Genomic DNA, 12650 nt, shown 5'->3' on the forward strand with positions numbered 1-12650 from the left:
TTTTTGAGAAAGTTACCCAAATGCATCTCAGAAGTGTTGACCTTGTTCCCTGAGTTAGAAAACGTCGAGAAACGTTCGTTTCTGCTAGCGCTGTGCTTCTACACATGTATTTGCTGAACGGTGAAAGCGCAAAGTAATGCACTTTTCTCCCAGCAAATACACTGTTTCTAAGGAAATGGGAACACACTGAGGAGTCACTTTTGGGAGCTACTGTGACTAAAACTGAGCTTCCCTACGCACAGGGAAGCAAGAGAAATGCTGATTTCATCAAGCCCAGTTACATACTCAGAATCTGTACTACTGCACAAATAGGCATGTCTCTGTAGGCAAAAAACTCATTTCTGACAAAGTTGCCCAAATGCATCTCAGAAGTGTGCGACTTGTACCCTGATTTAGAAAACGTCGAGAAACGGTCGTTTCAGCTAGCGCTGTGCTTCTACACATGTATTTGCTGAACGGTGAAAGCACAGAGTAATGCACTTTTCTCCAAGCAAATACACTGTTTCTAAGGAAATAGGAACACACTGAGGAGACACTTGTGGGAGCTACTGTGACTAAAACTGAGCTTCCCTACGCACAGGGAAGCAAGAGAAATGCTGATTTCATCAAGCCCAGTTACATACTCAGAATCTGTACTACTGCGCAAATAGGCATGTCTCTGTAGGCAAAAAACTCATTACTGACAAAGTTGCCCAAATGCATCTCAGAAGTGTGCGACTTGTTCCCTGAGTTAGGAAACGTCGAGAAACGTTCGTTTCTGTTAGCGCTGTGCTTCTACACATGTATTTGCTGAACGGTGAAAGCGCACAGTGATGCACTTTTCTCCCAGCAAATACACTGTTTCTAAGGAAATGGGAACACACTGAGGAGACACTTGTGGGAGCTACTGTGACTAAAACTGAGCTTCCCTACGCACAGGGAAGCAAGAGAAATGCTGATTTCATCAAGCCCAGTTACATACTCAGAATCTGTACTACTGCGCAAATAGGCATGTCTCTGTAGGCAAAAAACTTATTTCTGACAAAGTTTCCCAAATGCATCTCAGAAGTGTGCAACTTGTTCCCTGGGTTGAGAAAACGTTGAGAAACGGTAGTTTCTGCTAGCGCTGTGCTTCTACACATGTATTTGCTGAACAGTTGAAAGCGCAGAGTAATGCACTTTTCTCCCAGCAAATACACTGTTTCTAAGGAAATGGGAACACACTGAGGAGACACTTGTGGGAGCTACTGTGACTAAAACTGAGCTTCCTTACACACAGGGAAGCAAGAGAAATGCTGATTTCTTCAAGCCCAGTTACATACTCAGAATCTGTACTACTGCGCAAATAGGCATGTCTCTGTAGGCAAAAAACTCATTTCTGACAAAGTTGCCCAAATGCATATCAGAAGTGTGCCACTTGTTCCCTGAGTTAGAAAACGTCGAGAAACGGTCGTTTCAGCTAGCCCTGTGCTTTGACACATGTATTTGCTGAACGGTGAAAGCGCACAGTAATGCACTTTTCTCCCAGCAAATACACTGTTTCTAAGGAACTGGGAACACACTGAGGAGACACTTGTGGGAGCTACTGTGACTAAAACTGAGCTTCCCTACGCACAGAGAAGCAAGAGAAATGCTGATTTCATCAAGCCCAGTTACATACTCAGAATCTGTACTACTGCGCAAATAGGCATGTCTCTGTAGGCAAAAAACTCATTACTGACAAAGTTGCCCAAATGCATCTCAGAAGTGTGCAACTTGTTCCCTGAGTTAGGAAACGTCGAGAAACGTTCGTTTCTGTTAGCGCTGTGCTTCTACACATGTATTTGCTGAACGGTGAAAGCGCACAGTGATGCACTTTTCTCCCAGCAAATACACTGTTTCTAAGGAAATGGGAACACACTGAGGAGACACTTGTGGGAGCTACTGTGACTAAAACTGAGCTTCCCTACGCACAGGGAAGCAAGAGAAATGCTGATTTCATCAAGCCCAGTTACATACTCAGAATCTGTACTACTGCGCAAATAGGCATGTCTCTGTAGGCAAAAAACTCATTTCTGACAAAGTTGCCCAAATGCATCTCAGAAGTGTTGACCTTGTTCCCTGAGTTAGAAAACGTCGAGAAACGTTCGTTTCTGCTAGCGCTGTGCTTCTACACATGTATTTGCTGAACGGTGAAAGCGCAAAGTAATGCACTTTTCTCCCAGCAAATACACTGTTTCTAAGGAAATGGGAACACACTGAGGAGTCACTTTTGGGAGCTACTGTGACTAAAACTGAGCTTCCCTACGCACAGGGAAGCAAGAGAAATGCTGATTTCATCAAGCCCAGTTACATACTCAGAATCTGTACTACTGCGCAAATAGGCATGTCTCTGTAGGCAAAAAACTCATTTCTGACAAAGTTGCCCAAATGCATCTCAGAAGTGTGCGACTTGTACCCTGATTTAGAAAACGTCGAGAAACGGTCGTTTCAGCTAGCGCTGTGCTTCTACACATGTATTTGCTGAACGGTGAAAGCACAGAGTAATGCACTTTTCTCCAAGCAAATACACTGTTTCTAAGGAAATAGGAACACACTGAGGAGACACTTGTGGGAGCTACTGTGACTAAAACTGAGCTTCCCTACGCACAGGGAAGCAAGAGAAATGCTGATTTCATCAAGCCCAGTTACATACTCAGAATCTGTACTACTGCGCAAATAGGCATGTCTCTGTAGGCAAAAAACTCATTACTGACAAAGTTGCCCAAATGCATCTCAGAAGTGTGCGACTTGTTCCCTGAGTTAGGAAACGTCGAGAAACGTTCGTTTCTGTTAGCGCTGTGCTTCTACACATGTATTTGCTGAACGGTGAAAGCGCACAGTGATGCACTTTTCTCCCAGCAAATACACTGTTTCTAAGGAAATGGGAACACACTGAGGAGACACTTGTGGGAGCTACTGTGACTAAAACTGAGCTTCCCTACGCACAGGGAAGCAAGAGAAATGCTGATTTCATCAAGCCCAGTTACATACTCAGAATCTGTACTACTGCGCAAATAGGCATGTCTCTGTAGGCAAAAAACTTATTTCTGACAAAGTTTCCCAAATGCATCTCAGAAGTGTGCAACTTGTTCCCTGGGTTGAGAAAACGTTGAGAAACGGTAGTTTCTGCTAGCGCTGTGCTTCTACACATGTATTTGCTGAACAGTTGAAAGCGCAGAGTAATTCACTTTTCTCCCAGCAAATACACTGTTTCTAAGGAAATGGGAACACACTGAGGAGACACTTGTGGGAGCTACTGTGACTAAAACTGAGCTTCCTTACACACAGGGAAGCAAGAGAAATGCTGATTTCTTCAAGCCCAGTTACATACTCAGAATCTGTACTACAGCGCAAATAGGCATGTCTCTGTAGGCAAAAAACTCATTTCTGACAAAGTTGCCCAAATGCATATCAGAAGTGTGCCACTTGTTCCCTGAGTTAGAAAACGTCGAGAAACGGTCGTTTCAGCTAGCCCTGTGCTTTGACACATGTATTTGCTGAACGGTGAAAGCGCACAGTAATGCACTTTTCTCCCAGCAAATACACTGTTTCTAAGGAACTGGGAACACACTGAGGAGACACTTGTGGGAGCTACTGTGACTAAAACTGAGCTTCCCTACGCACAGGGAAGCAAGAGAAATGCTGATTTCATCAAGCCCAGTTACATACTCAGAATCTGTACTACTGCGCAAATAGGCATGTCTCTGTAGGCAAAAAACTCATTACTGACAAAGTTGCCCAAATGCATCTCAGAAGTGTGCAACTTGTTCCCTGAGTTAGGAAACGTCGAGAAACGTTCGTTTCTGTTAGCGCTGTGCTTCTACACATGTATTTGCTGAACGGTGAAAGCGCACAGTGATGCACTTTTCTCCCAGCAAATACACTGTTTCTAAGGAAATGGGAACACACTGAGGAGACACTTGTGGGAGCTACTGTGACTAAAACTGAGCTTCCCTACGCACAGGGAAGCAAGAGAAATGCTGATTTCATCAAGCCCAGTTACATACTCAGAATCTGTACTACTGCGCAAATAGGCATGTCTCTGTAGGCAAAAAACTTATTTCTGACAAAGTTTCCCAAATGCATCTCAGAAGTGTGCAACTTGTTCCCTGAGTTAGGAAACGTTGAGAAACGGTAGTTTCTGCTAGCGCTGTGCTTCTACACATGTATTTGCTGAACAGTTGAAAGCGCAGAGTAATGCACTTTTCTCCCAGCAAATACACTGTTTCTAAGGAAATGGGAACACACTGAGGAGACACTTGTGGGAGCTACTGTGACTAAAACTGAGCTTCCTTACACACAGGGAAGCAAGAGAAATGCTGATTTCATCAAGCCCAGTTACATACTCAGAATCTGTACTACTGCGCAAATAGGCATGTCTCTGTAGGCAAAAAACTCATTTTTGACAAAGTTGCCCAAATGCATCTCAGAAGTGTGCGACTTGTACCCTGATTTAGAAAACGTCGAGAAACGGTCGTTTCAGCTAGCGCTGTGCTTCTACACATGTATTTGCTGAACGGTGAAAGCACAGAGTAATGCACTTTTCTCCAAGCAAATACACTGTTTCTAAGGAAATAGGAACACACTGAGGAGACACTTGTGGGAGCTACTGTGACTAAAACTGAGCTTCCCTACGCACAGGGAAGCAAGAGAAATGCTGATTTCATCAAGCCCAGTTACATACTCAGAATCTGTACTACTGCGCAAATAGGCATGTCTCTGTAGGCAAAAAACTCATTACTGACAAAGTTGCCCAAATGCATCTCAGAAGTGTGCGACTTGTTCCCTGAGTTAGGAAACGTCGAGAAACGTTCGTTTCTGTTAGCGCTGTGCTTCTACACATGTATTTGCTGAACGGTGAAAGCGCACAGTGATGCACTTTTCTCCCAGCAAATACACTGTTTCTAAGGAACTGGGAACACACTGAGGAGACACTTGTGGGAGCTACTGTGACTAAAACTGAGCTTCCCTACGCACAGGGAAGCAAGAGAAATGCTGATTTCATCAAGCCCAGTTACATACTCAGAATCTGTACTACTGCGCAAATAGGCATGTCTCTGTAGGCAAAAAACTTATTTCTGACAAAGTTTCCCAAATGCATCTCAGAAGTGTGCAACTTGTTCCCTGGGTTGAGAAAACGTTGAGAAACGGTAGTTTCTGCTAGCGCTGTGCTTCTACACATGTATTTGCTGAACAGTTGAAAGCGCAGAGTAATGCACTTTTCTCCCAGCAAATACACTGTTTCTAAGGAAATGGGAACACACTGAGGAGACACTTGTGGGAGCTACTGTGACTAAAACTGAGCTTCCTTACACACAGGGAAGCAAGAGAAATGCTGATTTCTTCAAGCCCAGTTACATACTCAGAATCTGTACTACTGCGCAAATAGGCATGTCTCTGTAGGCAAAAAACTCATTTCTGACAAAGTTGCCCAAATGCATATCAGAAGTGTGCCACTTGTTCCCTGAGTTAGAAAACGTCGAGAAACGGTCGTTTCAGCTAGCCCTGTGCTTTGACACATGTATTTGCTGAACGGTGAAAGCGCACAGTAATGCACTTTTCTCCCAGCAAATACACTGTTTCTAAGGAACTGGGAACACACTGAGGAGACACTTGTGGGAGCTACTGTGACTAAAACTGAGCTTCCCTACGCACAGGGAAGCAAGAGAAATGCTGATTTCATCAAGCCCAGTTACATACTCAGAATCTGTACTACTGCGCAAATAGGCATGTCTCTGTAGGCAAAAAACTTATTTCTGACAAAGTTTCCCAAATGCATCTCAGAAGTGTGCAACTTGTTCCCTGAGTTAGGAAACGTTGAGAAACGGTAGTTTCTGCTAGCGCTGTGCTTCTACACATGTATTTGCTGAACAGTTGAAAGCGCAGAGTAATGCACTTTTCTCCCAGCAAATACACTGTTTCTAAGGAAATGGGAACACACTGAGGAGACACTTGTGGGAGCTACTGTGACTAAAACTGAGCTTCCTTACACACAGGGAAGCAAGAGAAATGCTGATTTCATCAAGCCCAGTTACATACTCAGAATCTGTACTACTGCGCAAATAGGCATGTCTCTGTAGGCAAAAAACTCATTTCTGACAAAGTTGCCCAAATGCATCTCAGAAGTGTGCCACTTGTTCCCTGAGTTAGAAAACGTCGAGAAACGGTCGTTTCTGCTAGCGCTGTGCTTCTACACATGTATTTGCTGAACGGTGAAAGCGCACAGTAATGCACTTTTCTCCCAGCAAATACACTGTTTCTAAGGAAATGGGAACACACTGAGGAGACACTTGTGGGAGCTACTGTGACTAAAACTGAGCTTCCCTACGCACAGGGAAGCAAGAGAAATGCTGATTTCTTCAAGCCCAGTTACATACTCAGAATCTGTACTACTGCGCTAATAGGCATGTCTCTGTAGGCAAAAAACTCATTTCTGACAAAGTTGCCCAAATGCATCTCAGAAGTGTGCAACTTGTTCCCTGAGTTAGAAAACGTCGAGAAACGTTCGTTTCTGCTAGCGCTGTGCTTCTACACATGTATTTGCTGATCGGTGAAAGCTCACAGTGATGCACTTTTCTCCCAGCAAATACACTGTTTCTAAGGAAATGGGAACACACTGAGGAGACACTTGTGGGAGCTACTGTGACTAAAACTGAGCTTCCCTAAGCACAGGAAGCAAGAGAAATGTTGATTTCATCAAGCCCAGGTACATACTCAGAATCTGTACTACTGCGCAAATAGGCATGAATCTGTAGGCAAAAAACTCATTTCTGACAAAGTTGCCCAAATGCATCTCAGAAGTGTGCAACTTGTTCCCTGAGTTAGAAAACGTCGAGAAACGGTCGTTTCTGCTTGCGCTGTGCTTCTACACATGTATTTGCTGAACGGTGAAAGCGCACAGTAATGCACTTTTCTCCCAGCAAATACACTGTTTCTAAGGGAATGGGAACACACTGAGGAGACACTTGTGGGAGCTACTGTGACTAAAACTGAGCTTCCCTACGCACAGGGAAGCAAGAGAAATGCTGATTTCATCAAGCCCAGTTACATACTCAGAATCTGTACTACTGCGCAAATAGGCATGTCTCTGTAGGCAAAAAACTCATTTCTGACAAAGTTGCCCAAATGCATCTCAGAAGTGTGCAACTTGCTCCCTGAGTTAGAAAACGTCGAGAAACGTTCGTTTCTGCTAGCGCTGTGCTTCTACACATGTATTTGCTGAACGGTGAAAGCGCACAGTGATGCACTTTTCTCCCAGCCAATACACTGTTTCTAAGGAAATGGGAACACACTGAGGAGTCACTTGTGGGAGCTACTGTGACTAAAACTGAGCTTCCCTACGCACAGGGAAGCAAGAGAAATGCTGATTTCATCAAGCCCAGTTACATACTCAGAATCTGTACTACTGCGCAAATAGGCATGTCTCTGTAGGCAAAAAACTCATTTCTGACAAAGTTGCCCAAATGCATCTCAGAAGTGTGCCACTTGTTCCCTGAGTTAGAAAACGTCGAGAAACGGTCGTTTCTGCTAGCGCTGTGCTTCTACACATGTATTTGCTGAACGGTGAAAGCGCACAGTAATGCACTTTTCTCCCAGCAAATACACTGTTTCTAAGGAAATGGGAACACACTGAGGAGACACTTGTGGGAGCTACTGTGACTAAAACTGAGCTTCCCTACGCACAGGGAAGCAAGAGAAATGCTGATTTCTTCAAGCCCAGTTACATACTCAGAATCTGTACTACTGCGCTAATAGGCATGTCTCTGTAGGCAAAAAACTCATTTCTGACAAAGTTGCCCAAATGCATCTCAGAAGTGTGCAACTTGTTCCCTGAGTTAGAAAACGTCGAGAAACGTTCGTTTCTGCTAGCGCTGTGCTTCTACACATGTATTTGCTGATCGGTGAAAGCTCACAGTGATGCACTTTTCTCCCAGCAAATACACTGTTTCTAAGGAAATGGGAACACACTGAGGAGACACTTGTGGGAGCTACTGTGACTAAAACTGAGCTTCCCTAAGCACAGGAAGCAAGAGAAATGTTGATTTCATCAAGCCCAGGTACATACTCAGAATCTGTACTACTGCGCAAATAGGCATGAATCTGTAGGCAAAAAACTCATTTCTGACAAAGTTGCCCAAATGCATCTCAGAAGTGTGCAACTTGTTCCCTGAGTTAGAAAACGTCGAGAAACGGTCGTTTCTGCTTGCGCTGTGCTTCTACACATGTATTTGCTGAACGGTGAAAGCGCACAGTAATGCACTTTTCTCCCAGCAAATACACTGTTTCTAAGGGAATGGGAACACACTGAGGAGACACTTGTGGGAGCTACTGTGACTAAAACTGAGCTTCCCTACGCACAGGGAAGCAAGAGAAATGCTGATTTCATCAAGCCCAGTTACATACTCAGAATCTGTACTACTGCGCAAATAGGCATGTCTCTGTAGGCAAAAAACTCATTTCTGACAAAGTTGCCCAAATGCATCTCAGAAGTGTGCAACTTGCTCCCTGAGTTAGAAAACGTCGAGAAACGTTCGTTTCTGCTAGCGCTGTGCTTCTACACATGTATTTGCTGAACGGTGAAAGCGCACAGTGATGCACTTTTCTCCCAGCCAATACACTGTTTCTAAGGAAATGGGAACACACTGAGGAGTCACTTGTGGGAGCTACTGTGACTAAAACTGAGCTTCCCTACGCACAGGGAAGCAAGAGAAATGCTGATTTCATCAAGCCCAGTTACATACTCAGAATCTGTACTACTGCGCAAATAGGCATGTCTCTGTAGGCAAAAAACTCATTTCTGACAAAGTTGCCCAAATGCATATCAGAAGTGTGCCACTTGTTCCCTGAGTTAGAAAACGTCGAGAAACGGTCGTTTCAGCTAGCGCTGTGCTTCGACACATGTATTTGCTGAACGGTGAAAGCGCACAGTAATGCACTTTTCTCCAAGCAAATACACTGTTTCTAAGGAACTGGGAACACACTGAGGAGACACTTGTGGGAGCTACTGTGACTAAAACTGAGCTTCCCTACGCACAGGGAAGCAAGAGAAATGCTGATTTCTTCAAGCCCAGTTACATACTCAGAATCTGTACTACTGCGCTAATAGGCATGTCTCTGTAGGCAAAAAACTCATTTCTGACAAAGTTGCCCAAATGCATCTCAGAAGTGTGCAACTTGTTCCCTGAGTTAGAAAACGTCGAGAAACGTTCGTTTCTGCTAGCGCTGTGCTTCTACACATGTATTTGCTGATCGGTGAAAGCTCACAGTGATGCACTTTTCTCCCAGCAAATACACTGTTTCTAAGGAAATGGGAACACACTGAGGAGACACTTGTGGGAGCTACTGTGACTAAAACTGAGCTTCCCTATGCACAGGGAAGCAAGAGAAATGCTGATTTCATCAAGCCCAGTTACATACTCAGAATCTGTACTACTGTGCAAATAGGCATGTCTCTGTAGGCAAAAAAATCATTTCTGACAAAGTTGCCCAAATGCATCTCAGAAGTGTGCAACTTGTTCCCTGAGTTAGAAAACGTCGAGAAACGTTCGTTTCTGCTAGCGCTGTGCTTCTACACATGTATTTGCTGAACGGTGAATGCGCACAGTAATGCACTTTTCTCCAAGCAAATACACTGTTTCTAAGGAACTGGGAACACACTGAGGAGACACTTGTGGGAGCTAATGTGACTAAAACTGAGCTTCCCTACACACAGGGAAGCAAGAAAATTGCTGATTTCATCAAGCCCAGTTACATACTCAGAATCTGTACTACTGCGCAAATAGGCATGTCTCTGTATGCAAAAAACTCATTTCTGAGAAAGATACCCAAATGCATCTCAGAAGTGTTCCACTTGTTCCCTGAGTTAGAAAACGTCGAGAAGCGTTCGTTTCAGCTAGCGCTGTGCTTCTACACATGTATTTGCTGAACTGTGAAAGTGCACAGTAATGCACTTTTCTCCCAGCAAATACACTGTTTCTAAGGAACTGGGAACACACTGAGGAGACACTTGTGGGAGCTACTGTGACTAAAACTGAGCTTCCCTAAGCACAGGAAGCAAGAGAAATGCTGATTTCATCAAGCCCAGGTACATACTCAGAATCTGTACTACTGCGCAAATAGGCATGAATCTGTAGGCAAAAAACTCATTTCTGACAAAGTTGCCCAAATGCATCTCAGAAGTGTGCAACTTGTTCCCTGAGTTAGAAAACGTCGAGAAACGGTCGTTTCTGCTTGCGCTGTGCTTCTACACATGTATTTGCTGAACGGTGAAAGCGCACAGTAATGCACTTTTCTCCCAGCAAATACACTGTTTCTAAGGGAATGGGAACACACTGAGGAGACACTTGTGGGAGCTACTGTGACTAAAACTGAGCTTCCCTAAGCACAGGGAAGCAAGAGAAATGCTGATTTCATCAAGCCCAGTTACATACTCAGAATCTGTACTACTGCGCAAATAGGCATGTCTCTGTAGGCAAAAAACTCATTTCTGACAAAGTTGCCCAAATGCATCTCAGAAGTGTGCAACTTGCTCCCTGAGTTAGAAAACGTCGAGAAACGTTCGTTTCTGCTAGCGCTGTGCTTCTACACATGTATTTGCTGAACGGTGAAAGCGCACAGTGATGCACTTTTCTCCCAGCCAATACACTGTTTCTAAGGAAATGGGAACACACTGAGGAGTCACTTGTGGGAGCTACTGTGACTAAAACTGAGCTTCCCTACGCACAGGGAAGCAAGAGAAATGCTGATTTCATCAAGCCCAGTTACATACTCAGAATCTGTACTACTGCGCAAATAGGCATGTCTCTGTAGGCAAAAAACTCATTTCTGACAAAGTTGCCCAAATGCATATCAGAAGTGTGCCACTTGTTCCCTGAGTTAGAAAACGTCGAGAAACGGTCGTTTCAGCTAGCGCTGTGCTTCGACACATGTATTTGCTGAACGGTGAAAGCGCACAGTAATGCACTTTTCTCCAAGCAAATACACTGTTTCTAAGGAACTGGGAACACACTGAGGAGACACTTGTGGGAGCTACTGTGACTAAAACTGAGCTTCCCTACGCACAGGGAAGCAAGAGAAATGCTGATTTCTTCAAGCCCAGTTACATACTCAGAATCTGTACTACTGCGCTAATAGGCATGTCTCTGTAGGCAAAAAACTCATTTCTGACAAAGTTGCCCAAATGCATCTCAGAAGTGTGCAACTTGTTCCCTGAGTTAGAAAACGTCGAGAAACGTTCGTTTCTGCTAGCGCTGTGCTTCTACACATGTATTTGCTGATCGGTGAAAGCTCACAGTGATGCACTTTTCTCCCAGCAAATACACTGTTTCTAAGGAAATGGGAACACACTGAGGAGACACTTGTGGGAGCTACTGTGACTAAAACTGAGCTTCCCTATGCACAGGGAAGCAAGAGAAATGCTGATTTCATCAAGCCCAGTTACATACTCAGAATCTGTACTACTGTGCAAATAGGCATGTCTCTGTAGGCAAAAAAATCATTTCTGACAAAGTTGCCCAAATGCATCTCAGAAGTGTGCAACTTGTTCCCTGAGTTAGAAAACGTCGAGAAACGTTCGTTTCTGCTAGCGCTGTGCTTCTACACATGTATTTGCTGAACGGTGAATGCGCACAGTAATGCACTTTTCTCCAAGCAAATACACTGTTTCTAAGGAACTGGGAACACACTGAGGAGACACTTGTGGGAGCTAATGTGACTAAAACTGAGCTTCCCTACACACAGGGAAGCAAGAAAATTGCTGATTTCATCAAGCCCAGTTACATACTCAGAATCTGTACTACTGCGCAAATAGGCATGTCTCTGTATGCAAAAAACTCATTTCTGAGAAAGATACCCAAATGCATCTCAGAAGTGTTCCACTTGTTCCCTGAGTTAGAAAACGTCGAGAAGCGTTCGTTTCAGCTAGCGCTGTGCTTCTACACATGTATTTGCTGAACTGTGAAAGTGCACAGTAATGCACTTTTCTCCCAGCAAATACACTGTTTCTAAGGAACTGGGAACACACTGAGGAGACACTTGTGGGAGCTACTGTGACTAAAACTGAGCTTCCCTACGCACAGGGAAGCAAGAGAAATGCTGATTTCATCCAGCCCAGTTACATACTCAGAATCTGTACTACTGCGCAAATAGGCATGTCTCTGTAGGCAAAAAACTCATTTCTGACAAAGTTGCCCAAATGCATCTCGGAAGTGTGCAACTTGTTCCCTGAGTTAGAAAACGTCGAGAAACATTCATTTCTGCTAGCGCTGTGCTTCTACACATGTATTTGCTGAACGGTGAAAGCGCACAGTAATGCACTTTTCTCCCAGCAAATACACTGTTTCTAAGGAAATGGGAACACACTGAGGAGACACTTGTGGGAGCTACTGTGACTAAAACTGCGCTTCCCTACGCACAGGGAAGCAAGAGAAATGCTGATTTCATCAAGCCCAGTTACATACTCAGAATCTGTACTACTGCGCAAATAGGCATGTCTCTGTAGGCAAAAAACTCATTTCTGACAAAGTTGCCCAAATGCATCTCAGAAGTGTGCAACTTGTTCCCTGAGTTAGAAAACGTCGAGAAACGTTCGTTTCTGCTAGCGCTGTGCTTCTACACATGTATTTGCTGAACGGTGAAAGCGCACAGTAATG

The sequence above is a fragment of the Acomys minous genome (assembly GCF_964271855.1).
Source record: "Acomys minous genome assembly, contig: scaffold_24, whole genome shotgun sequence".
In the NCBI taxonomy this organism is placed as follows: domain Eukaryota; kingdom Metazoa; phylum Chordata; class Mammalia; order Rodentia; family Muridae; genus Acomys; species Acomys minous.